At 46.7% G+C, this 24,988-nt stretch overlaps 1 protein-coding gene and 1 long non-coding RNA gene across 2 annotated transcripts in view; one reads left to right on the top strand and one right to left on the bottom strand.

Annotated features, from left to right (window-relative positions):
- Positions 1–24,988, top strand: part of LOC142771794 (uncharacterized) — a 359,560-nt gene that overhangs the window by 4,939 nt on the left and 329,633 nt on the right. The gene's annotated exons all lie outside the window — the stretch shown is intronic.
- Positions 1–24,988, bottom strand: part of LOC119165050 (complement receptor type 2) — a 155,739-nt gene that overhangs the window by 27,473 nt on the left and 103,278 nt on the right. The window lies entirely within an intron of this gene.

Genomic DNA, 24,988 nt, shown 5'->3' with positions numbered 1-24,988 from the left:
AGTGGCTAAGGTACTCGGCTGCTGACCCACAGGTCGCGGGATCAAATCCCGGCTGTGGCGGCTGCATTTCCGATGGAGGCGGAAATGTTGTAGGCCCGTGTACTCAGATTTGGGTGCACGTTAAAGAACCCCAGGTGGTCAAAATTTCCGGAGCCCTCCACTACGGCGTCTCTCATAATCATATGGTGGTTTTGGGACGTTAAACCCCACAAATGAAATGAATGAAACCAGCTCAGGTTGTTGGCCGTTTATATCCTCGAGAATCGAAATAATTGAATTGAAACTCAGTGCAGGCAGTGCTGCTGCTATATAACAGTGAACGGCCGAGATTGGCTGGTATCGGCAATTACTTAGCATAATTTAGCCATGCTCTAAACATTTTGAGAAGACTAGTCAACATTAGCAATCATTAGTCAACACTGGTCATTACTTAGCCAATTAACACTCGTCGGCAATATCAATCATTCAGTCATCACTAGTTGGGTAACATTATATGGAGAGTGTTAACAGTGTTTGTATACTACGCGAGTTAGTGTGGTGGATCAGAGCACCCCTGGTCTTGTTTTTTCGTTTGCTTGGCTATATGCCCTCGCACTTAAAAACACCGCGCTACAGGCATCGTGGTCATGTATGCGTGAGGCCTTCAACGTCCCCTTTAATGGCTAGGAACAACATTGATTCATCGACTTTTGCACTGCAATAAAGGCGGAGCGAGTGTAGTTATCTCACTACTGTTAATTTCAATGACACTACCGCTAACTTCCTCACGATAGTTGAGAGCAGATAGATAGCATGATCTTTCACCCTTATATTTAATGTGGAATAGATCATATTGCAGCTGGTAATTAGGTGTGCGAACCTCGTAATCTTACCCAGCGGTACAAGGTAGTGTTTAACTGGGTGGTAAATCAGCACTGCGATCGACTTTCAAATGGCGTAATCGGACACGCCCTGCGGTTTCGCTTATGCTCTTTTAATAGTGCAGGTACAATAATGTGATGACCAAGTGCACGCTCCCTGTGTCTGGGTATAAGGCCTTTGCGAGGCAAACGTGTATAAACGTATCGGAACCGGAAGAGAAAGCGTAGGAAATAACGTGCACACTACAATCTATAACTATTGTGCTGGCACGGGAACGTACGTACATAGGCAAATTAAGGGGGCGAGGTCATTTGCTCGAGCAAGATGGCGTAACATTGACACGGCGGCTGATGCGAACGCACCACGCCTCGTATGATTGCGCAAGGTCGGTGTCTGCAATGCAACGGTTCGACCGAGACGCTGGGTTTAAACGCGGCTGCGTTTAACCGAGGCAACGCACAAAACGCGTTCAACGCAGTTCCCAATGATACTTCCAGGGTGTGTTGACTGACTTGTAGAGAGTCGCATCCGTAATGCGAAGGTTCTTAGTTTGGTCACTATACACCGAGCTGAGTCGTTGTTTTTAATCCACTTTAATTCGTTTTCCCTGTACTTGATCATTACTACACATCGATTGTAAACCACAAATTAATCCCCCATACACTTCCAGGGGCTTCGTTGTTTGTCGGTTTCGTATCTTTAAACGCGTAAAAAAATGTCTTACAATAGATTCCTCTGTTTAGTCGTAAACGTGACAATGCTATACACTGGCATCCACTGAGGTTCAACTCCCACCGTATTCTAAGGTATCAAATTGTATGTCTATATATACACGCATACATGTATAAGCACAGACAATCGAACTTTATGTGTGGTCGGACCACCTACCGAAAAAAAATTTTTTTCTGGCTACCCCCTCATACCCCGCTATGCAACACGATGCAAGGGCAACGTAACAGTTGAATACGTCTGAGCTTCAGAATACTCCATAGCGCTTTCAGAAACCCTGCAACAGGGCCCAAGGATGGATTTTCCGGCACTGCCGTGGCTTCGTGGACAAAGACTCAGCCTTGCGCAGGGCGCCCGCATACCGTCAGAGCTGTTGCGTATCGAGACCGATGGTCTATTCGACACGGTCGTTGCACCATGTGATAGATCAGCGAACCTCAGCGCCGTCATATATTTTCGTACCGAATTGTATGCATCGACCTTCGACCGCTTCTGCGACGGCCTCTGTACAAAACGCACATGCGTCCTTGTCGTCGCTTGCTTTTCCCACCTCGCTTTGCCACACACCGTTGGATGATTGTGCCTGCGCGACGCAATCGACCCGCATCAATGTCGCTCTCACTCGGTAAACAAGCCGTCTGATCCAAACGTGTTCCGTCGATCGTCTCTCCAATCGAATGTAGCGCCAACCGCTTCTGCAGTCCGTCATCACTCGACAGAGTGCACCGCGTTGTGAATGGCCGTAAATTGCTTTCGATTGCAAAAAGATGTTCGCCTGCCTCAAACGCACGGGCGTGAGCAGAGTTTTTCCAATAAAATAGGGGGAGGGGGTCAAGTTTTTTTTTCTTCGCAATGTCTTCCCCACTCCACGTTGGTCGAGCTTGGAACAAACGTTTTATTATGAATGCCAAAATGAAAATGAAGCCATGACGTGCCTCCGCAAAACGGCCTGCCTTTGGTTCCCAGTGTTGTTTTCCAGAGGTAAAGTCAAACCTTACTTTAAATGTGCGTGATATTTGTCTTTTGAAATGCGGATGCCTACAAATCTGCACCCACGCACTGCATACAGACGTCATGAGCTGATGACTCTTCGGAGAACAAGCCCCAGTGTATGAGCGGCAACAGGTCTTCAGCGCTTTGGTCTTTTAAGTGTGAATACACTTTATAAGCGACCCAAAACCATCCACCGCCGTCGGCGGCGTCCGCAGTCTTCTCTCTATCATTAAAAGAAAGAGGACTTGGCGGGCCGCAGCGCGACGCTCTATCGAATAAGCCACGGACGCGACGCTGATATCCCAAGCATTTCCCCGAGGGTGAACATATGGTTAAGTGCGAATGCACGAGGTGATGCTATGAGGGGGAGTAAAGTTAAAATCCGTTGGCATTCGCCAGTGAGTTAACGTAAACTCCCCCGTGTGATCAAATTGCGATTACCAGGAACCATTACACCATAAAGGCACCATAGTGTGATTAATAAATATAATAGTGCGAATTAATAAATAACCCTCATAGCATCACCCCGTGCATTCGCACTTAACCATGTTCACCCTCGGGGAAATGCTTGGGAGTTTTGAAGAATCTCTCCTATCTGACATTATTGCCAAAAACTTAGATGATCATAGCTCTTCATATAAACAATGACGGGACAGGTCCAAGTGTGTAAACGAATGGAACAAACTTGGCAAACCACCGTTGGAGGGCTAAGAAAGAAAGCGCACTAGCCCCCCTGCTACCCTTTCCCATTCCTGCACGCACGCCTACACCATTGTGTAACGGCTCGAGGATGGAAGGTGCTTCGCCGGATGAGAAATGCGGTGCTGTTCTGCAGCGCGGACGCATTCTTGGCTCGTGAGGATGGCTGCGTAGGCAAAGGCCACGCGCGTACCACTCGTACACGTTCGTGCGTCTGTCGAGTGAAGGATGAAGCCGCGCTTCATTCGACGTGGCCGGGAGGCCGACGATGCGCAATGGAGACGTTGCTGTCGGCGATCTCGGTGCAAAACAAACACAGCGCGAAAAGAAACGGGAACAGTAAAAACAGACTTGCACCAAGATCTGTGTGTAAGTCAGTCTTTCTTGTCTCGGATTTTTTTTTTCGTCCTGTGTTTGTTTTGTAATGCCTCAATACTGGACTTACAACAAGAAGGAATCATCAAATATAACGAAATTACCGCTTATTATAGATAGAATCGCGAAACACACGTGTCCCCGCGCGCGGACCTATAACGAGGGAACAGACGAGCGCGTGGAGACAAATTTAAAGAGATCATTTTCCCAACCCTCACAGCCTATATAAATTTACCGCCATGAAGTGCAAAGAAACTGCTGACATTGCAGCTGCATGAAGGCTACACAGAAGCCCCATCTCTGGCAATGTAAGGGAAACAATTCTCCAACGACATTGCAGACGTGGGAATCAGCCCTGTCGGCAAACAACTGCAGTAATCGCGAAGACGTTGACCAAGTGGCCCGAAAAGGTCGTGGAAACCTTCTGGGCACCACTCTTCGAACAACTGACAAACTAACTTCAAACGCTTCTTTGTGTCACGAATAAGCGGCGTGCGCGAAACGGATTACCGACGCATCAAAGTTTCCACACTAATATAATATCGGTGCGCCACTGGTATCCCTGTGGAGCGTATGTGCAGGTGCGCTTGGAGAAGTAGCCCAACAGCTATAGGGAATTAATGTTGGTGGAGTCAACGTTCCTCACTTACTCACTCACTTGTGCACTTAGAAATTCAGCGTTGTCCGAAAGAGGATGATTGTTTTATATGTGCACGGGGTTTAACGTCCCAAAACCACCATATGATTATGAGAGACGCCGTAGTGGAGTGCTCCGGAAATTTCGACTACCTGCGGTTATTTAACGTCCATCCAATTGTGAGCACACGAGCCTACGCCATTTTCGCCTCCATCGAAAATGCAGCCGCCGCAGCCAGGATTCCATTTCGCGACCTGTGGGTCAGTAGCTGAGTATTAGCATGCACTAGACTACCGCGGCAGGACATTGACCGAAACAGGAGTAAGGCTATATAGTTTGGTAAACAGAGAGGTTAAGCAACACTGTTTTTCAGAACCTTTTTTCCCCATCGAGCTCACGTCGAAAGAGCCGCATTTTCCTTTTAAACCGACCACGTCTCCCACCCGGGAAGATGCTAGCTTTAGAATCAAATCAAACTTTATGCTGAGTATCGTGGCCTAAAATTCGCGACATGCAGGGGGGATTCGCACAAGTGTTATTACCACGTAGTACATCAGCTACCGCTTCTTCATGTTGTAGTGAAGTCACGTTGTAGCCAGTAGATAACAGTGGAGGAGACAGTGGGCGTTAACAGCGGAAACCGCGTCGTCCCACGGAAAGCAACAGTATCGCAGCGATCATCGAATGGTGTGCTCAAACAGCAGTGCGTGCACCGTATGGGAAGCTGCGCACCCACCCAACAGACGCAGCAGCAGCAATGCACACTCCGATGATGTCAAGGGCCGCTCGCTAGGCCTAGATTCCGCGCACGTCCGCGCTTATAACATGTGGGGCGAGAATGTCGGCAGCGGGCAAGCGCTCACGTTCATCGCTGCACGTCTCGGAAGAACAATGCCCTGGACGCTGTTGCGGAGGCATCGCAATGTTCGTAGTGTCGTTCGCTGCCGCCTGTCCCATGTGTGGTGCTGTCGCCATAAAATCTAGCTCTCGCTTCTTCACAACTAGTTCCCATCCCACGAGAATGAGACATGTACAGTGCAGTGACCGAATTCACAAGGAAATTCGTTCGTGAAGAGAGGACGCCTGGTCGCCTTCGATAAGGTGTTAGTTTTACCGTGTCGCAATTGGGTATAGACCTTCGGGTGTGTTAATATTAATAACTGGTCTTTGACTTAGAAGTGCGGCAGCTTGGGTTGGTTGGTATGGCATGACAATAGTTATAGTGCGAGAGCAAAACGACGACACAGTCCTTCGTGTCCTTCTTGTCTCTGTGTCTTCGTTTTGTTCTCGTGATATAACTATAGTCTTTGACGTTCTAAAACCACGATATGACTATGAGAGACGCCGTATAGTGGGGTATCAGAAAGGACAATTGGGAAAGTTGGTGCACTTCCATCTTAAACGAATTATAGCGCGACAAAAACAGGACGGAAAAGAAAAAGACAAACTAGGGTGCTGTAGTTTGTATTTTCTGTCCCGTCCGATTATCGTGGCACTATAATTCGTTTGAGATGTACAGTGGTGTGTCCGAAAATTTTGAACATATGGTGTTCTGCAAGGTGCACTGACAACGCACAATACATGGGCTTCTACCATTTGGCCTCCATCGAAACGGGACCACCGCGACCACCATAGAACCAGTGACTTTTGACTTTTAGATCAGCAGCCGAGTGCCTTAAATGCCAACTACGGCAATTTTTCGAGGTCAATGGATCTCAATGAAATTCACTGGGTATACGTTCCTTTGCACATTCCCGTCATTTATGCCGAATTAGAGGCTTGAGAGACGCGCTAATTGTGGGCAAATGATTTTTAAAAATTGCCTCGAAAAGTTCACCTCGTTTGCCAGAATTATTGGCAACACTGTCTGTGTGACTTCATGTTTGGCATGTCAATGGAAGTGAAGCAGCCGATGGCACCGCTACTTTGGCCGCTACAGCGTTTATTGTGCTGGCTCCAAGGTGACGGCGGTGGTGTTTTGCACAGATATAGCACGGGAAAACTTTCTTCCTTCTTCTGCTGTGTTTGGCCGGCGCTTCGCTGGTCCGGCTTTCACAGTTTTCAACGCGCCGGCGGGAACAGTATACGGCCTCCGGTTCTTACCAAATAGTGCATGCATAGGCAGGCAGGGGGCACGGTCGGGTTTGGGTTTCGGTTTTGCATCTTTTTGCTTATTAAAAATTGCTTTCGAATTTCCTGACCATTTCAGCTATTGGGCTCGTCACAAGATTGTCTCGGGAACATAGAAACATCATTTACCTCGACATGGTCGAAAAATCACCGGAGTTGGCCTTTAACCACCTTTGGATGTGTTCGTGTCTAACTGCTTCATCCTAGCGTAGTTCGCGCCACTCAGTCAAACGGTTTAGCATTAAACTGTCATTTTCCCATCTGTCGCGGGTTTCTACTAATTGGGTTTCTACTAATTGGGTTCTAATTGGGTTTTCGCAGAGCAGGTGAGCACGCAAAGGCGAGCGCTGCACCTCGTTAAGGCAAGCTGGCATGTGCAAAGAAGGAACTGCTGTGGTACATGACGTCACAAGTGCATAGTTTCGTAATCCGAAACTTCTCCAGGAACCTCTCTCCCATTACTAGCGCCATTCACTCGCCGAAATTCACATCAATCACGACATAAAGCTGATAGCCGACTTACAGCTGCTTGATTATTCCACAGTCAAGTGGAGCGATGAGCATGCGCGCAATATCGCCTTTATTTAGCCATGCATGTATATTTTTGAGGTTAGGTCGTACTGCACGCTTTTTGTGATTGATCCCCCCCCCGCTCCCGCCCCATTTTTTTTTCAATTACGCTATATACTGATCCTGCACTTGGAGACAGGCCACGGGACCTTCCCATGTCAGCCACGGTCAGCATAGTTTTCAGTTTCACAGTTGTTTGCTTTCTACCGCTATATTACAAGCACAGTCATGTTGTCAAGTTTCAGTGCTTCTCCAGCTGCTCAATCTTTGGTTTGTTTCGGTGATTCTCGGATAATTACTTGCCCTGACCTCCAAGCCCGTGTTGCAGACGCACTAAAAGATACACGTTACAGCTTGGTTAAGTCTGTTCACTCTCGAAACACTGCGTAGGACGTGAAGCTGCGTGACGTCATGCACTGCGCTAACAGACGTAGAAGGAACAACTACATCGTCCGAGCGCGCCTCTTCGGCTACGCGATATGTCGACGCTGCGATCTTGGCTTGCAGCAACCGCCTCGTTAAACAAAAGAACGCCTTCACGTAGCGCTAAGGACCGGAAGACGCAATTAGGGCGAGCCAAAGCAGCGCCCCCGATGCCCTCTTGAGGGCGTTCGTCGTCATCAAGGAACAGCTGCTTCTTATTATTTTTTCTTCTTGCCGAGTTGGAGGCCACCATCCTCAGTGGAGGCCACACACACACACAGCAACGATTCGGTCCAGTGGCAGCAGTGGCAAGAGCACTAGAGAAATGAAAGCAGCAGCACCGCGTCCCCCGCTCTGAATGGAGCAACGCCATTGCAAGCGAGCTCGTTGTTTGGCGGTGAGGGGGGAGTTTAGGGGTAGCAGGGGGAGGGAAGGGATGGACGGCGTTACGTTGACACCTGACCCCGGAAAACAAAGAAGGTCGCACCGGCGGCAGCGATCCGTGTTGTCCCTTCTCTTTGCAGCGATCACAACGCCGGCTGAAGCCACCAATCACTGGACCCTTCCAACGTCTTGGTTTTTTCGTAGAGAAAGGTCAGTGACCCTGACGGCACCACTTCTGTCACCGTGTAATAGACCAGCGCCTGCCAAATGACAGAATGGGAGTGCGAGAAGCGTCGCAGCGTTCCTCGTTAAACTCCTGCGCTTTGGACTCGCTTTACCGTTCCTTTCGTGCAGGCAATCTTTGTGAGACAAAGAAACAACCCCGCTATCTTGGAGGCTAGTTTTAAGACAGAAGAGTATCATTAAAGGTGTAAACCACGGGGATGTGTTCTGGAGATTCCTCTTAGCAAAGAGGCTAAATGAAGTTGCAGCCACGTTTCGCGCAGAACTTGCCACTTGCAACGGCGAGAAAAGGACTGTCCAGGAATGGTACGAAGATTTTTTGATAAGCAAGCATGGCTACTCACGGATCGTAAACGACAGAGCAAGAACAGTGGCAAATTTTAGGATACCATTATCTGAAAGTGCTGCGGAGACAGTACATGAGTGAGGAACCAAGGATAAGGAGGCAAAAGAAAATAGATATAAAGTAACCACCGGATAACTGACAAAAAAAAAAAAAAGAAAAAAGCCCACACTGACCCTTAATCATTTCCTTAAGATGACTCGAATGCACAAACCGTTTTCTTCTCTTCCTTTTCATTCGATGTTACCCCTCACGAAAGCTTTCTGAACTCAATGTGGTTTTGCATTACCTCCGAGATCAGAGAATCAAACCGCGTTTGACCGAACGATGATGTCACGTCATGTTATTTGAAGGCATAGTGACCTCACGGAGACCTTAAAATAGTGGCGTTCTGTGGCGTCATCCGCGCCACCCCCCTCATCATCTAGAATTTATCAATTTTGCATGTACATGCACACATGCACGAAAATACGCAAGATGCGATTGAACTTTCCCTTTCAAAAACAAACAAAAAAAAGCGACACACGCGAAGGCATGGTTTGCACAGTTAAATCTCGTGGTGTATGCGCACTTCGTAGACATTTTTTCTGTCTAGAAATGTCCATACCCGCATTCGTTCACACCTCATTGCGTTTTTTTTTTAGTGCCCACTGCATTCATTAAAAAGCTGATCATTTGTGTTTATCTTACTCTCTCTTAAGTTCTTCTAAGGTCGCCAGGAAGTGTAACATGCTTGCCTGAATATTAACTAGATGTTACCTTTTTAAGCCTGCTCAAGAGAAAACCACAAAATGTCCACAGGAGACCCGACTTGATCGCCATTACGTGTAAAGTAAAAGTGCGATTGTTAGACCAGTTGTTAGGCTTCATTTTCAAAGGGGGTGCCCTTGCAATAGTCAGTGCGATTCGAATTGTATAGTTCGAAGCTGTGCTTTGGATTTTGCACCATGTCGAGCGAACGCATGCGGGCAATCTTATTGGATGTTGATTGATACATTTGTCGCTAATAAGAGCAAGTTGTAGCGACATGTGCACCGATGGGTGCACTTTTGAAGTAAAGACATGTGTACCTCTGAAATAAACTTCGCAAATCATGTTTGACACGTAATGAAGTGCATCGGTGAAAAACGAGCATTTCTTGAGAAGAGCATCGTAAAAATAAAATGTGCGAATGCACACGGAATCTGCACTCCAGAACAACCCACGAATTCTCGAGAGCAGTGTACCACACAAGCCAGATAAACTCTGCTCTCGTTGTCGATGTGCAGTCGTTTAACTACCCCACCATAGCGACACATAAGGCGAATAAAGCAGTTGAATTGAACGCAAGTCGGCTATAATTGGATTGTCGAACAGAATGAATCCCGAACAACAAATACGGTACCGCTATCTACGGACCAGGACATCAAAAGGCATCGCACGGATGAAAAGTAAAAAGAGAAGGCCAGACCTTGCAGTGAGCCCAGCGCAGCGTGAGGCGCAGAACAAATAAAACCTTCCTCGAGGCACCACGCAAAAACAAAAGACCACTCATCGCATCGAGCGCGCCGCTGTGTACCCGTATAGACAATGCGAATCCTCGGGGCGAGCCCCAAATAACTGCATTCCAAGCGGCCATAGATGGTACGGTCGTATAGATAGCGGGTCGGCCCCCGCTATTAGAGAAGAGGCCTAATCAAGAGACCGTTGAGACCTCCGGTGCTTTATACTCGTAAGGCTCGAAGACAGTATACGGTACCTCCGCGAACACATAAGCAAAGTGAACGTCGACGCTGACCCGAAGTTATCGCTTGCGGCCCATGCGAAAGAAGCAAGTCCCCCACAGTCATGGCGTATATAGAAAGACGGGCGGCGAGGACTATTATAGGAAGCGTGTTTGATTCGCCTGAGAAGTCGCGGCTTTGGCTGTGACAGGCTCTAGCGATGCGGTATGCAAGGTGGCTTATCTGTACAGCATGGTGAGGGCTACACGCAGGGTATGTATGGTATGGCTTCTTCATCTGAATGGCCGTGCGCCTGTACGGAGCCCGAATGTGTGGCAGGTATACAGACCTTTATGCGCGCGGGAACTTTCTCGTGGGTCAGTGGTCAAGAACAGATGGCGGTCTCGGGATCTCAATATCTCCCAGGCGGGCTGTAGCGTTGTAACGGTTAAATGGATTCTCTCGCTTGCCGCTCGTGTATACGGTCAGCCTCTGAGACGTGTGGTGACCTCATTCGGTCCATTGTGGATGGTCAAGTTCAGGCTGAGTTGTGGGAGGCGGCCGGGGTGGGTGGGAGAGGGGTGCCATATTCGTATCAAATGGAAGAGATTGAACAAAGGGGAGAGGTGGGTGGAAGGTGCCGCGTCTAGCGTGGTACCGACGTGCCCTAAAGATGTCGGGAGGATCGCCACATTAAACCGTCGTCACGCACGCATACACACCATGGCGGGTTGGTTTGTTGGCGCTGTTCTTCTTCGGCGATAGCTCTGTGTCGCCTAACTGAAGTTTTGGCCGCGCCGTGGAGGCGTGGGTTGTACCCTGTCTTGAACAGGGTGAAGTTTTACGAGAATGGTCCTCGCAGGGATCTGCTTCCCAGTCAAAACTGAGGTTTTGGTTGGAGTTGGCACCATTCAACTTCGCAATTGCCAGTATCTCCATTACCTTTGTCATTATCAACACATCATGGTCAGGGCAACAGTGCCTCAGGAGCATGCTCTTCCGTAATTCCTTCCGAAACTAAGCCCTACACGAATACGTCGACACAACGCAACTGCATAAAGCTGCCCCTCTTCTTTTTTTTTGCTCCAGCATTAAGAAACAGAAAATCCGTAATGATTTTTTTTGTGAGTCGAAAATTGGGTAAAAATTTTGCGAAGAGGAATTGGCCTACTAATAGTCATTATAACATCGCCATCATCATTATTCGCTTAGTACACTGCTGCAACTGCAAACTTTCACGTTTGGCTAAGCTGTAGTGAGAGAGAGATAAGTTTATTTAAAGAAAGGCACAGAGGTCGGCCTGAGCGATAACTTGCTCTAGCCTGCTACTCTACACTGGGGGAAGGGAAAGGGGAAAAGAAAGATTAATGGATGACAATGGTGAGATAGAGAAGGGAGTATGTAGTGTTCTTTCTAGCTGAGACACATTTTATAGCCGCGCATATAGTTCAGTTGTTTCCAAAAAGGTTATAACTGCTCTCGTGACCGCAGTTGCTTGTAAACAATGTCTGTGTTGAGGTTTTTTTTTAATGCCTAGTGTATAGTATTCTTCACAACGTACTACAGGCAAAATATTCCCAGAGTATTATGCTTCATTTTCTAGCACTTTTTTTTCTACCAGAAGGGGGGAAATCGCGAAGTGGGGTTAAAACTCGGCCTTCAAGTTACGTCATCATAGCTCCATTACTACACTATTGATTATTTTATTTAACCCTACAGACTAGCTGTGGGCAGGCTTATCGGAACGATGCGGCTCTTTCCAAAAACGGACTCGACGACGACGACGAATCGATGTTCTCGTCGCTTCTTCCCGAGGATACGGAAACTGTACGTAAGAAAGGAAAAAAAAAGGCGATACGTTGGACGAAGATAGATTTGCCGACCACACGTGACGCGCTGCGGTTGTACAGTTCAGAGGCTCACCCACATCCCACCGAACGCGTGTTCTAATCGCACACTTCGCCGTGCAAGTGGTGTTCGACATTTAAAACTGTCCTGCTTCCCTTCAGCATTTAGATTTCTCGTTCGCTTCTCTCTCTCTGTCTCATATTCTTGGTTTCCTTTCCTCGGTAATCCAGGACTTGTCAATGAAGCGTGAGGGTTGGAGCCGCGACGTGGTCCCGTGCTCGGCCCCAAGTGGGGTGGCCCCAATCGCGCCACCGAAAAGTCGAGCGCTCGCTCGTTTAAAAAAGAGGAGCCGGGGAAGCCTGCGATAAGTCGATGCAGGGTAATTACCGCGGAGGTGTCGAGGGTGAACTGTGCACGCTTTTCAGCTCTGGGACTGGAGCTAATCATTTGCGGTCGCTCAGGCTATATACAAAGTTCTGGCGTATTTATTTATTTATTTATTTATTTATTTATTTATTTATTTGGTGCCCGGTGACCTGACGAGAAGCGATGTGCTTGGTGGGACCCAGTGAGTGTCGTTGGTAATAATGGTTGGCATGTTTTTTGCTTTACAAATGAGAATACGATTATTAAAGACGCCGAAGTGGGGGGCTTCGGGAATACCCACCGTCTGGTGTTTTTGTTTTTTTTAACGTGCAACTGTATATAAAGCATACGGGCCTGGCATTTCGTCTCTATCTAAATGCGGCCGTCACGGGTTGGGATTCGATCCGGCGACCTTCGACGTTGAATTACACCGAAGGCATTAGTGACCATTCTGAGAGCTGGACGCCGCGCGGACGCCAGAAATTTCTAAAGGCGTGCAAATCTGTGAAGTATTCTATTTAATACCTGTTTAGTCCTGATCATTATATTGACGATACGTGTACTATGTCTTGATGCTCGCGAAACGAAAGCCACAGGACAAGCGCGAGCTACATGTCACATTTCTATTTCTGTGTGGCAGCAGCGTGCTCCATTTGTAGATGCGGCCACACACAGCATGTGTAATGTACACTGCACAAGTGGTCCCAGTTAAATATTGTGCGTATGTGATGAACTAATGAACTGAATATTAGATAACACAACGATTAACTTCAGTTCATGGTTATTACAGTAATGTTTGGGTTGACGGGGCCGTTTCTTTTTTGCTATAATGTCACGAAACAAATGTGCTATGTTGGTTTTTATTCTGCATGTATTATATTTATGTAAGCTTGTCGCATTCTGTATTCGCTTTGTTGTAACTATCTTTTGTTAGTTAGCCACTGCAAGCGAGTGCTAGTATAGAAGGCCACTAAGTGCATTACTTGAAGTAACGTGACATTCATGCGCTCCTTGAGAAGGCACAGAGTTTCATATACACGCTGATTTTATGTCAGAAATAACGCATGTCGTTGCCTGTGACAGTATGGGCTCCGAAGAGGGCTAAGCACGCATTGTTTGAAAGGTATACAGGCGTAGTGGGAACCTGGTGTGCGTATACCATCGACATGCACCAGGTAACAGATGCCAAGCCTTTTAATGCCTTCGAACACTGATCCCACAGGCAAAAGAAAGGGGGGGGGGGGGAATAGGAGGACCCTTAAGCTTCGTCTATAAGAGTTTATTTATAATCATTTTATTTTATTTTACCCTCAGGGCCGAAGTATTACAGAGGCGAGTGGTTAACAATATATACAAAAGTAAAACAAAAACAAAGCAGGGAAAGTGGCAAGGTAATACAAGAAATAATTGGTCAGTTAAGTCCCGGAGTGATGATGTCCGTAATGGCCAAGCGAAACTTTGAGTGGTCCTTTATAGAGACAATAGTGCCGGGAAGGTGATTCCATTCTTGAGACGTCCTGGGAATAAGTGATTCGTGGCAGGTTCTGGTATGACAGTGCATTTATTTATTTGCTGACAGTTACTGCAATCACCACTTGGTGATTATAGCAGGGTGCTACATAAACTTAGTGTTGAAAAAAACAATGGCAAGTGCATGGACGAAAAAAGAAATACACGCGCAATGTGTAGCACAGATACAACACTAAATGGGGAAAAAAAGATACAGCAAATGACAAGATTGGAATTGTGTAAGCACGTACGGTGGAATGCGGCGCTATTTATTTTGAAAACATACCACCCAACTTTGCTGAGACCATTGCGAAACAAGGTGCTGAAAGTAATTCGTGGTTTGATTTATTCCACTTGACTATGGTGCGAGCAAATAATGAATACTTGAAACAATTGTTTCGTGTGGAAAATGGGGTGATGGTTAGGTCAAGTCTCTGCCTAGTAGGGTATCCGGAAGAAAATGAAAAAAATTATCGGCTATACTTACTTGATAATGACACTTAAATAGTTGATATAAAACTTTCAGTCTGGCATTACGGTACCTAAATGATAACGGTGAAAGTTGGGAAAGTTCAGCACAATAGCGATATCCTGTTTCTAGTGCATACTTCAACCACTCAGTGCATACTTTTTATAGCATGATGTTGGTCGAGAAGTTTAAATGGTCGATTACTACACTGCAATAGATAAGTTGTATAGACAAAGTGTTCAACGATTTAGAGTACTTGGTACTATAGTATGCGAGAACAGTGTACGCTGTCCCAGAGGTGTGTTTAAAAGTGGTTAACAATTTAGAGTACACAGGTACTACTCTACTATGGGAGAGCTGAAAGCCGGCTTATGGCAAATATCTTTCTCATACTTACATCATCACAATCCGATTTCTTGGTACGTGTATGGGGCAAGTGTTGAACGTCTGAACGAGAGGAATGTACGCATACTCCTCCTTGCACAAGCTCATTGACATTCCGGGTTATTTGCACAACGATCTTTTTCATATAATGTTCGCAACTGAAGCAGTTCTCAATGCGCGCTGTGCCACATGAGAAACTTTAGTGGTACCGCGTATTCTTTATCTCAATGCTGTCCGCACAAGCAGAAAAAAATGACGTAAACCACAATCTTAGTAATCTGATTCTTCTCCAGAAAGATAAGTGAACGGCGGCGTTCGATGGAGGCACTCTGTACTGTGTATCTATAGACCATTTCACTGTTTAAAAACACAAACCCTTGATGACATCCGGTTTTGTCCACCAATGTGCCTTAGTAGCATCGGTGGGGAAGAAAAGTTTTGGAAAAATGCCTGCTCATCTTGTACACTTTCCTTCCCTTATTTGGTAAAATGTATTCAAATAAATATTTCTTGGAGGTAAATAAAAAAGGAAGATATTTTTTTTAACTTTACACACGTTCCTTTTAGCTGAAAAACTAAAGAGGGACTTTTTTTTACCCCTGCAGAAAAAAAAAAAACATCTTGAGAACGTGTTTTCAGTTTCAAGTTTACGAGCTGGTAAGTGAGGTGACCGGAAGTTTTTTGTCGTACATCGCTTGCAAGCTCGAAACCGCCTATACAGTACGTGGCCTCAGAAGTCTGCAGCAGAGGCAGGCTGCTTTGGCAAGGAAATAAAGTAGTGCCTCTCTTGTGAAGCCCCAGGTTGGATATCCAAATTCGGCTGGTGACTTGGGCGGAAGACGTCGCGGTTAGGCACGGCTTGGACGCCACAACCGGCAGCCTTTAGGCCACCTATAACGCTGCTTTTCAATTTTTAAATACTTTGTTCTTGACTTTTGGTGTTCACAGAAACTTTTCACCACCACCGCTGATAGTAAGCCGGAGCCTAAAGCGGAGGCCATGCATACGTAGCGTGCAAATTGGGTTGTCTGAATATAGGGAGATTTCGAATAGCGTTAGCGTGCAGGCCAACGGTTGCGGGCGTAGTAGGCGCCATATGAGTTTAAGGATAGCGTTTTAAAAACAAAGACAAAAGTGAAATAGGGCGTTATATCTGATCGATGTTGCCCAGGCATCAAGACATACGCATTTATATAGACAGTGTTCAGGGCATATCGGTTGTAGCTCTATCGACCGGCTATGGATCACGCCATTGCGGCGACTTCGTTTTTTTTTTCTCGGGAGTTGTGAAGAGAAATCGCAAACAAAGAAAGAAATATGTAACCTCACGGATGTCACAAAGTTGGGAACAGAAAACACGGGGCACACGTGAGCATGTATCTCCCATCCTCGGCAAACAAGGGCGGCTGGTTGTTCATCCAGACCCGCTTTCAAACACTGGCGAAAAGATATCAGAATCGCAATGACAACTCCGTCGTATATCGGGGTGTGTTCGAGTGTTAAACTTGTCCCCGTTTCGCGAGCTCTCGCCTTCACGAGTCATCTTTCGTTCCACTAGACGTTACAAAAAAAAAATCTGAAGTGCAAGACCTTTTCCATCGGGCGTAAAATATGTCCTTGAAAGAAGCTGCCAAGATTGGGTACACGGCCTTCCGCTTGCTGTCTTAAGACAGTTTGAGCTTTAATTTTTTATGTTTCAGTCCTTTTGTGTGACTGTTTTTTTTTTCATATTCTCATATATATATATATATATATATATATATATATATATATATATATATATATATATATATATATATATATATATATATATATATATATATATATATATGCGTACTCTCTCACTGGAAGCACTTCGAAGCAGCGTACTTGCCTTCTCGATCTTTTTTCTCGGGATATAATATCTTTCGTTTTTTGCCCTGCGGGTCGGCAAGAAAGTGGTGCTTCTGTGCCAGCAATACGAAAAAATGCGCACTCCTGAAAAAAATAGAAGTGAGTGTTGAGACAAGAAAAAAAGAATGAAAGTGAAATTTGGAACAGGGTGTTTTTATTCCGTTCCTGACATGCTGTCAGATAAACTTCAGTAGAAATCCTGGCGGGTACTTTGATTCGAAGACAACCGAATACATTGCTTTAAGTACAGAAGCTGTGAAAGCTCTGGGACATATTCGATTGCAAGCGTTTTTGGGGCGCCTTCCTGAAGTATAGCACGTCTTCCCACGCGCGGACGACCGTCCACACCCGATGGACTACGTCATATCAAGGAGTCTGCGTCCACAAAAATGAAAAAAAATGCATATGTACTTTAATATGTGACAATATGCCTTTGATTGAAGTGGAATTGTACTAAGCCTAAAGCAGACGCCCTTAACAAACCTCTCGAGAGTATAACGTTTTGTGAAGAAGCGCCACTTCTGGACAGATGCCTTGAGAGACTCCCAGTGCGCCGACCAACCAACCAGCCGTGCTCGGCCAACCAACCACCCATACGGGAACAGCCAGTCGAATCTAAGCACGGCCAGCTCCAGCGCTCGTTAAACGCTACGACTCTTCCGCCGACAGAGCCTATCGGCTTCGAAGCCGGAAGGCCAACGCACCAGGCCAACAGTCAAGACCCATTCCTGAGTTCTTATCAACCTGGACGCATATCAACTCCACCCGGTCCGTGCGCACGCATGGAACCCTAATTCCACTAGAGACTCGGGACCACTTAATTCTTACAGACAGACCTCCCATCACCGTCCCCACTACGACAATCAACTGTGGAGAGGAGAAACCGTGAGAACGGCTCTGGTGATGGTTGTTGGCATAAAAGGCGCTTACATATATCTATGAACGACTGTTGGAAATAGCATAGCGTTTCCTAAATATACACTAGAGGGAACTCTGGCGGTTGTGTCTTTGGGAGCTGCAACGCCCGGCGCTTCACCGAGCACGGGAATGATGGGTATAGTACACGGATTTGTTTAATCTTCGTACTTCTGGCTCCGTGTGTGTTCGTGTAGCTTGGAGCTGTTTTTTTTTTTTCCACGAAACAAAAATCGGCAAACGTTCAGCGGTCGCGCTTCACCACCTTAGTCTTTTAGGCTTACCATTTCAAAAGGGTTCGTTCTTTTCTTCAAAACTAAACCGAAACACGGCCATAAATGAAGCCACAAGCGCGATTCGGCACCCACGGCAAGTAAGAAGAATTGGCGAATCCGTGTACTGCCCATCATTCCCATGGTCGCTGAACGATCGCAGTGCCAGAGAACCCTCTAGTTAACTTTGGGAAACACGATGGCATGTGTGACAACGTTGAATGGTGCAGTCGTTTAACCTAAGATGCACGTAGCTACTGGGCACTTTCGGCATCTATATATACACATTTTCACATTATTATTATGACAGATGTACCACAATTGAAGCGCTCACTCACTCACTCACTCTCTCACTCTCTCTCTCTCTCTCTCTCTCTCTCACACACACACACACACACACACACACACACACACACACACACACACACACACACACACACACACACACACACACACACACACACACACACACACACACACACACACACACACACACACACACACACACACACACTGCTACCATAGTGCTTCATAAAAAAAGCGACAGAATACCAATAAAGAAGGGTGTAAAGCAGGGGGATACAATCTCCCCAATGCTATTTACCGCGTGCTTACAGGAGGTTTTCAGAGGCTTAGAATGAGAACAGTTAGGGATAAGAGTTAATGGAGAGTACCTTAGTAACCTGTGCTTCGCCGATGACATTGCATTGCTGAGTATCTCAGGGGGCGAATCGCAACTCATGATTACGGAGTTAGACAAGGAGTGCAGAAAAGTGGGTCTTAAAATTAATCTGCAGAAAACGAAAGTAATGCACAACAACCTCGGAAGACAGCGGCACTTCGAGATAGGCAATAGTGCACTTCAAGTTGTAAAAGACTATGTCTACTTAGGGCAGGTAATAACTGCGAAGCCGAACAACGAGATTGAAGTAACTAGAAGAATAAGAGTGGGGTGGAGCACATTTGGCAAGCACTCTCAAATTATGGCAGATAGATTGCCACTGTCCCTCAAGACAAATTATGGCAGATAGATTGCAACTGTCCCTCAAGAAAAAGGTAGTTAACAGCTGTATCTTGCTGGTACTTAGCTACAGAGCAGAAACCTGGAGACATAGAAAGAGGATTCAGCTTAAATTAAGGACGACGCATCAAGCAATGGAAAGAAAAACGGTAGTTGTAACTTTAAGAGGCAAGAAAAGAACAGAGTGGATTATGGAACATCTGGTGGTCTTTGAGGGTAACTAACTGGATTTTCAGGGAAGGCAAGCGGGCTAGGGGGAGGCAGAAGGTTAGGTGGGCAGACGAGATTAAGAAGTTTGCGGGTATAAATTGGCAACAGCAAGCACAGGACCGAGTTAAATGGCAGAACATGGGAGAGGCCTTTGTCCTGCAGTGGACGTAGTCAGGCTGAACACCTGATTTTCTTTAACGTGCATCCAAATCTAAACACACGAACCTCAATAAGAATTTACATCTCGATCGGAAATTCGGCTGCTGCTTAGGAGATTCGATCCCGCGACCTGCGGGTCAGCAGCCGAGTGCCTCAGCCATTAGACCACCTTGTCGTGTTGGTTGTGCGGACGAAACGCCACTTGTGTGGGGCAATACGGTTTCGCTGGAAGCTCTCTGCATCAGCGATTGCGCTCTTCACCCAACGCCCTTCTTCACCCAACGTCCTGGCCATCGCTGCACACACACACCGGACGACGCACAGCTGAGTCACGCCTTTGTTACGTTGCGCCCGGGCGTTGTTTTCAAGGACATCCGCGGCCGACACGTCTTTTCGCGCTTCTTGCGAAGCCCAGCGGGTGGATGCCTATTTGCGCAGCTGGTTGCGTTGCTTAACTGACGACACGAGCGCTTTGCAAGGCACGTTAGATGAGGTAACGCCGTCAGTTTACGTAGCGCTGTTAGTTGCCGCAAGAAAAGAAGCCGAGAGGAAAAGCAGGCGAGATGGTCAGGTTTATTGATACACAACGGCGTATTTTCCTTGCATATTCGGCGTATCTTCTTCCCTTTTACCCTTGCGTTTTGTGCATCACTGGTGACCGGTGGTGGAAGGTGGCCTGGCCTGCCGTATTTATTTATTCGTGCTCTACATACACTGGATTAGCAAGGTGGCAGTGCACGAAAGAACGATAACGCGGAGAAATGAACGTGTCACGTGTTCCTTCATTCAGTCTCTTCTGTTCTATAACTGTTTTGCTGTGGAGAGGTTGAGGTCCATATTGCCTCGCCTACTCCATATCAATAAATTCTGCAGCGAAAACAAAAATTGTACTGAACGGTAACTAATCCCTTCCTTCGGGTTATCGTTCTTTTGCGCGCCACCGTGCTATGAATACATGCACTGGTTAGGTCTGGTTAATGGCCCCGCCGCGGTGGTCTAGTGGCTAAGGTACTCGGCTGCTGACCCGCAGGTCGCGGGTTCAAATCCCGGCTGCGGCGGCTGCATTTCCGATGGAGGCGGAAATGTTGTAGGCCCGTGTACTCAGATTTGGGTGCACGTTAAAGAACCCCAGGTGGTCGATATTTCCGGAGCCCTCCACTACGGCGTCTCTCATAATCATATGGTGGTTTTGGGACGTTAAACCCCACAAATCTATCTATCTATCTATCTATCTATCTATCTATCTATCTATCTATCTATCTATCTATCTATCTATCTATCTATCTATCTATCTATCTATCTATCTATCTATCTATCTATCTATCTATCTATCTATCTATCTCTCAATGCCAATGACAGGGCTTAGCAGAGTGGTTTTCGCTGGTGCTTGAATGCGGTAGCAAGTTGCAATATAGAACAGCCCTGCTAAATAAAAAATGCTTGTTAGCCAGTAAAACTGGGATCGTCTTCGGAAATGGCTAAAAAAGAAGCAATGTTTGGCAAAGAAAATATATGGGATGTAGTTTTATAATTGTGAGTATTAGTGAAAAAGATTGCCGTGCCAACAAATTTCGCTCCATGTGTCTCCATACAACTACTTGTAAGTCAAGTACTTGCATAGCAGAATTCATGGGACAACGTACGATGGTTTCCCTGTTTTTCCAAGTGTTCGGATTCCCCGCATCTTCTGGGGTCACTTATGATGACATTTGTCACAGTACTGATGCAACTATTCGAAGTAACAATTGCCGGTCATATACTATTGGTCGTTGTTATGTGAGTACACGAGGCCACAAATATGGGGTTCGATCGATTAGATTGAACAAATTTTAAACAAAACTCGTCACTAAAAGCTGGTTCATCGAAGAATTCGTTGTAGCTGATGGACGTTCCGTGCGCTTTCATCGCTGTCAAGCGACACGCTTCTCCATACTTTCCTTTTTTTTTTTTTTTGAAATCGAGGCCGCATTTCTGTAGCGCGAAAAACTTCTTTATACGTGCGGACGGATCGAATCGCGGAAACGTCCTCGCATGGGTGCATATGACTCATCGCGGCAGCCAGCGATCACGTGGTGCCACGCGACTTGCCACATCATCTGTTTGACATTGTCGTACCACCGCGAAATCAAGCTCTTTTCTCCGTGTCGCTCGTCCTTCAAGCCATATGCGCTGACGTTTTCATCCACATTCACGCTTAGCGTTTGCTGCATATCGTGTTTGACGCTTTAACGTGGTGTCACAATCGCCCGCATTGTCCTTGGCGCTTGCTTTTGAGAAGTTTGCATTCAGCTGACGTCGCGCAGCTTCAGTGTTGGCATAACCGTGCATATATTAACCGGGTTTTATAGTTCTACTCGTCAAGTGGCCTCGGCCGCTTGACGAGTAGAACTATGCGTATCGCTCGGCCGCTTGACGAGTAGAACTATGCATGCGTTGCAGAGTCCGCGATTGTCCAGGAGAAGAGGGATTTGCATATAGCCGCGTTGATGGAGAAGGCTTTCAGTTCTGGCACGAAGCTGAAACTTAGATCAGAGTGAGTCCGGAAGGAGCGTTATTCTACAGCGCATGGGCGGCTGAGATTCGGAACTTCCTATGGCTTGCCAAGCCCGAGATCGTTCGGCTTTATGCGGCGTAGCGTAACACTATAGTGCATAAGCTCTTATGCATTCACTAGACAATAAACTTGGATGAAAGGGATTTCAGAACTCGTGGAAATAAACGTGACGTCTTCGGTAAAGTCAACTTACGGACGGTACAGTTAAATGGGAAATCTCCTGGTAAAGTGGAGCGCGATATACGGGACAAAAAAAGTACAAGACGCACAAAACAGGCGCTATACTATTAGCTGTCACACCATATATTCTTCACCAACAAGCCCCGAAGTCCACCCTTTTAACGAAAGACACCACGGGAGCAACCTAACTGCATTGATATATACAGCGTTAAATCAAGCAGGTATTGATGATACCTCACTGGGTCGAGATGGTGTACAGAAAGCAACAGTGTCGGCAAAGCCATGACGGGGAAATGTCGATTTTATTTCTAGATGATATCGTGTGACCCTATAGGCGAAGAAAGAAAGAAAGAAAAAGAAGGAAAGAAAGAAAGAAGGAAAGAAAGAAAGAAGGAAAGAAAGAAAGAAGAAAAGGAAGCAAGAAGGAAAGGAAGCAAGAAGGAAAGCAAGAAAGAGAGCAAGAAAGAACGAAAGAAGGACAAGATTTAGCTGGTTTGAACAGCATTTTCTATTCAGTGTAGTGCCCTTTGTGCAAAAGACGTCGTTGCGATGAAGCACACGATAGCGTGCTCTTGTTAAGCCCTGGTTAGGCAAGATTTGAGTTCAGATCGCTACACGAAGGCGCCGATCAGGGTGGTCACGTGCGCATCGCCCTTGCGGCAGCTGAAGGCACTAGAAATATCCCGCGCTTTCTTTCTCAGTCGTCTTTGCCAGATTACGAAACCCCTCCAATAGCAGCGAAGACCACCCCACTCAAGCCTCCTACATAGCCTGATTCTCGTTCCATCAAAAATCTTTTCTGAGTGCTTTAATGGTACAACGTTTTCTATCTCGGACGCATCGCGTATCCTTCACGTCAAGTTTTCCGCACAGAAAGCACAATAGATCTCGATCATGCACTCAATGCGGAGATGAAGCCGATCTCAACAAACTTTTACCTTCGATGACTCCGAACCAGGAAGCCATACGGGGCGCTCCCAGAAAAGATAATGCCGCATTAGTATTCCCGATCGCTCGAAGAACAAAACCTTTGTGCTTTGAGGAGCGTGGCGAAAGGTTATTCAGTCATTCGACGCACGGTTTATTCGACTGTACAAGACGAGTCGTCTGCGACAGTCACGAATGAAATCTATAGCACGTATAGCACGTATAGAGATACAGAGGAACCCTGTTCGCGCTACTAAGCTTTTTGCCAGTAGCGTTTTGCGTTGCATCGAAGGCTCGGTGTGTGGGGGGGGGGGGGGGGGGGGGGAATAGGGCGTACAAAATGTGGCGCGTGGCTACGATGATAAAACAACGACGAATATGCGCTTTGTGAATCGAATTGTGGGGGAAAAATTTTAATCTGTTGCAGTCTGCTTGCAACCGCACCTCATCCGAGATTGAGAAAAAAAAGAAAAGATAGGGGGACATAAAGCCTCGCCTTTACGAGTTCTACGCAATAGCGATATTGTGTTCCTAGTGCGTACTTCAAACAATCAGTGCTTGAAACCTTTTCGTACTTGCTGTGCTGCCACTACGTGGCAGGAAACAGGCGCAATTGTGTGTGTATCTTTCGTAATTTTTACCGGCTTCAATCCACGAAGTCATTACGATAATCACATATTCGGACACCAGACTGCAATGGGAGCTTGCACCACGCATTATTACTGCAATATTGCATGTTCTATTGTGAAGCCTGTATACAGAATACGTGTGTTTGCAAAGTACGTGTTGCTTCCATTGCATTTCCAGCAGAGGAAGGTATTTTCACTGTGTTCACGAGCAGACATTTGCACGTGCTAGAACGTCCGCTTGCTACCCAAACTATTCGGGTTGGAACTCTGACCCAGGATCTTTTAAATATTGCCTCGCCGCGATGTTCTAGTGACTAAGGTACTCGGCTGCTGACCCGCAGGTCGCGGGGTCAAATCTCGGCTGTGCATGGCGGCTGCATTTTCGATGGAGGCAAAAATGCTGTCGACCTGTGTGCTCAGATTTGGGGGCACGTTAGGGAACCCCAGGTGTTCGAAGTTTCCGGAGTCCTCCACTACGGCGTCTCTCATAATATATGGCTGTTTTTGGACGTTAGACCCAACATCGTTAGACGGACAGACGGACTATAGCAGACGGATGGACGCATGTATAGACGCGCGGACGTACAAACGGATGGACACACGAACACACCAAACAGACATATGGAAGCACTGACTCACGGACGGACGCATGGTAAGACGGACGGAGGCATGGATGGACGCGCGGATGGTCGCGCGTACCAGGATCTAGTAACGTTGGTGCGTACTGACGGACGCAAGAACGAACGGATGGACGCAAGCATGGACGGGCTGACGGACGCTTCGCCCCGCTCATCATCCTTCACTCCTTGGACATGCTGCGATTTTTCGTATACACTCTAAGAAATAATGTTGTATTTGGGGAGTGGCTTTGCTACACATCAACAATAACTGTCATCTGACTTGCATGGTCGCGTTTCCTTTCTTGAAAACCCGACTCGGACCGCTTTCCTGTCGAGAATGATATGTTACACTGATAACGCGCGCGCCGTTCGCGACTGCGATCTTCAGGAACCGTGGTGATAACGCGAGGAAAGTACTCGAACTAGATGACGATTACTTTTTGTGCAGCAGAAACGCTCCCCAAACACTCTATTTTGTTAGAGTGATATATTTCTGCTGCAATTAAAACCTAAGTTTCAGTCTGTGCTTGTTTTCGCACCCTAGTTTTTTTGTTACACTGTCCAGTTTGTTCGCGCTGCGAAGTTGTAACGAATCTATGCCAAATAGCCCGCCCACCAACTCTTCTGCAATGTCGATGATAGTTCCCGCATTCAGCAGGCACGTTCCTACCGACCTAAATAGCTCTGTCGTTAAAAACAAACATAATAAAACGCATTCGCTTTGCCGTGGGAGACGTGAGAGAGCCTCTTCGCTCGTCTCGAGGCATCGAATTCCGAGTGAGCGTTGCAAGCGCTCATCAGGTGGCCACTAAGCTCTCTCAGATGCGCCGATTACGTGCTGTCGCTGCAGCGTACGCGGTAAAACAAACGAAAGTTTCCCACTCAAGGCTTTCCTCAGCGATGGTCTCGCTCTTGCACATTAGCAGTGCTTTGACCTTACCC

Source organism: Rhipicephalus microplus, chromosome 9 (assembly GCF_043290135.1).
Source record: "Rhipicephalus microplus isolate Deutch F79 chromosome 9, USDA_Rmic, whole genome shotgun sequence".
NCBI lineage: Eukaryota > Metazoa > Arthropoda > Arachnida > Ixodida > Ixodidae > Rhipicephalus > Rhipicephalus microplus.
This window is presented reverse-complemented; position numbering and strand designations above follow the sequence as displayed.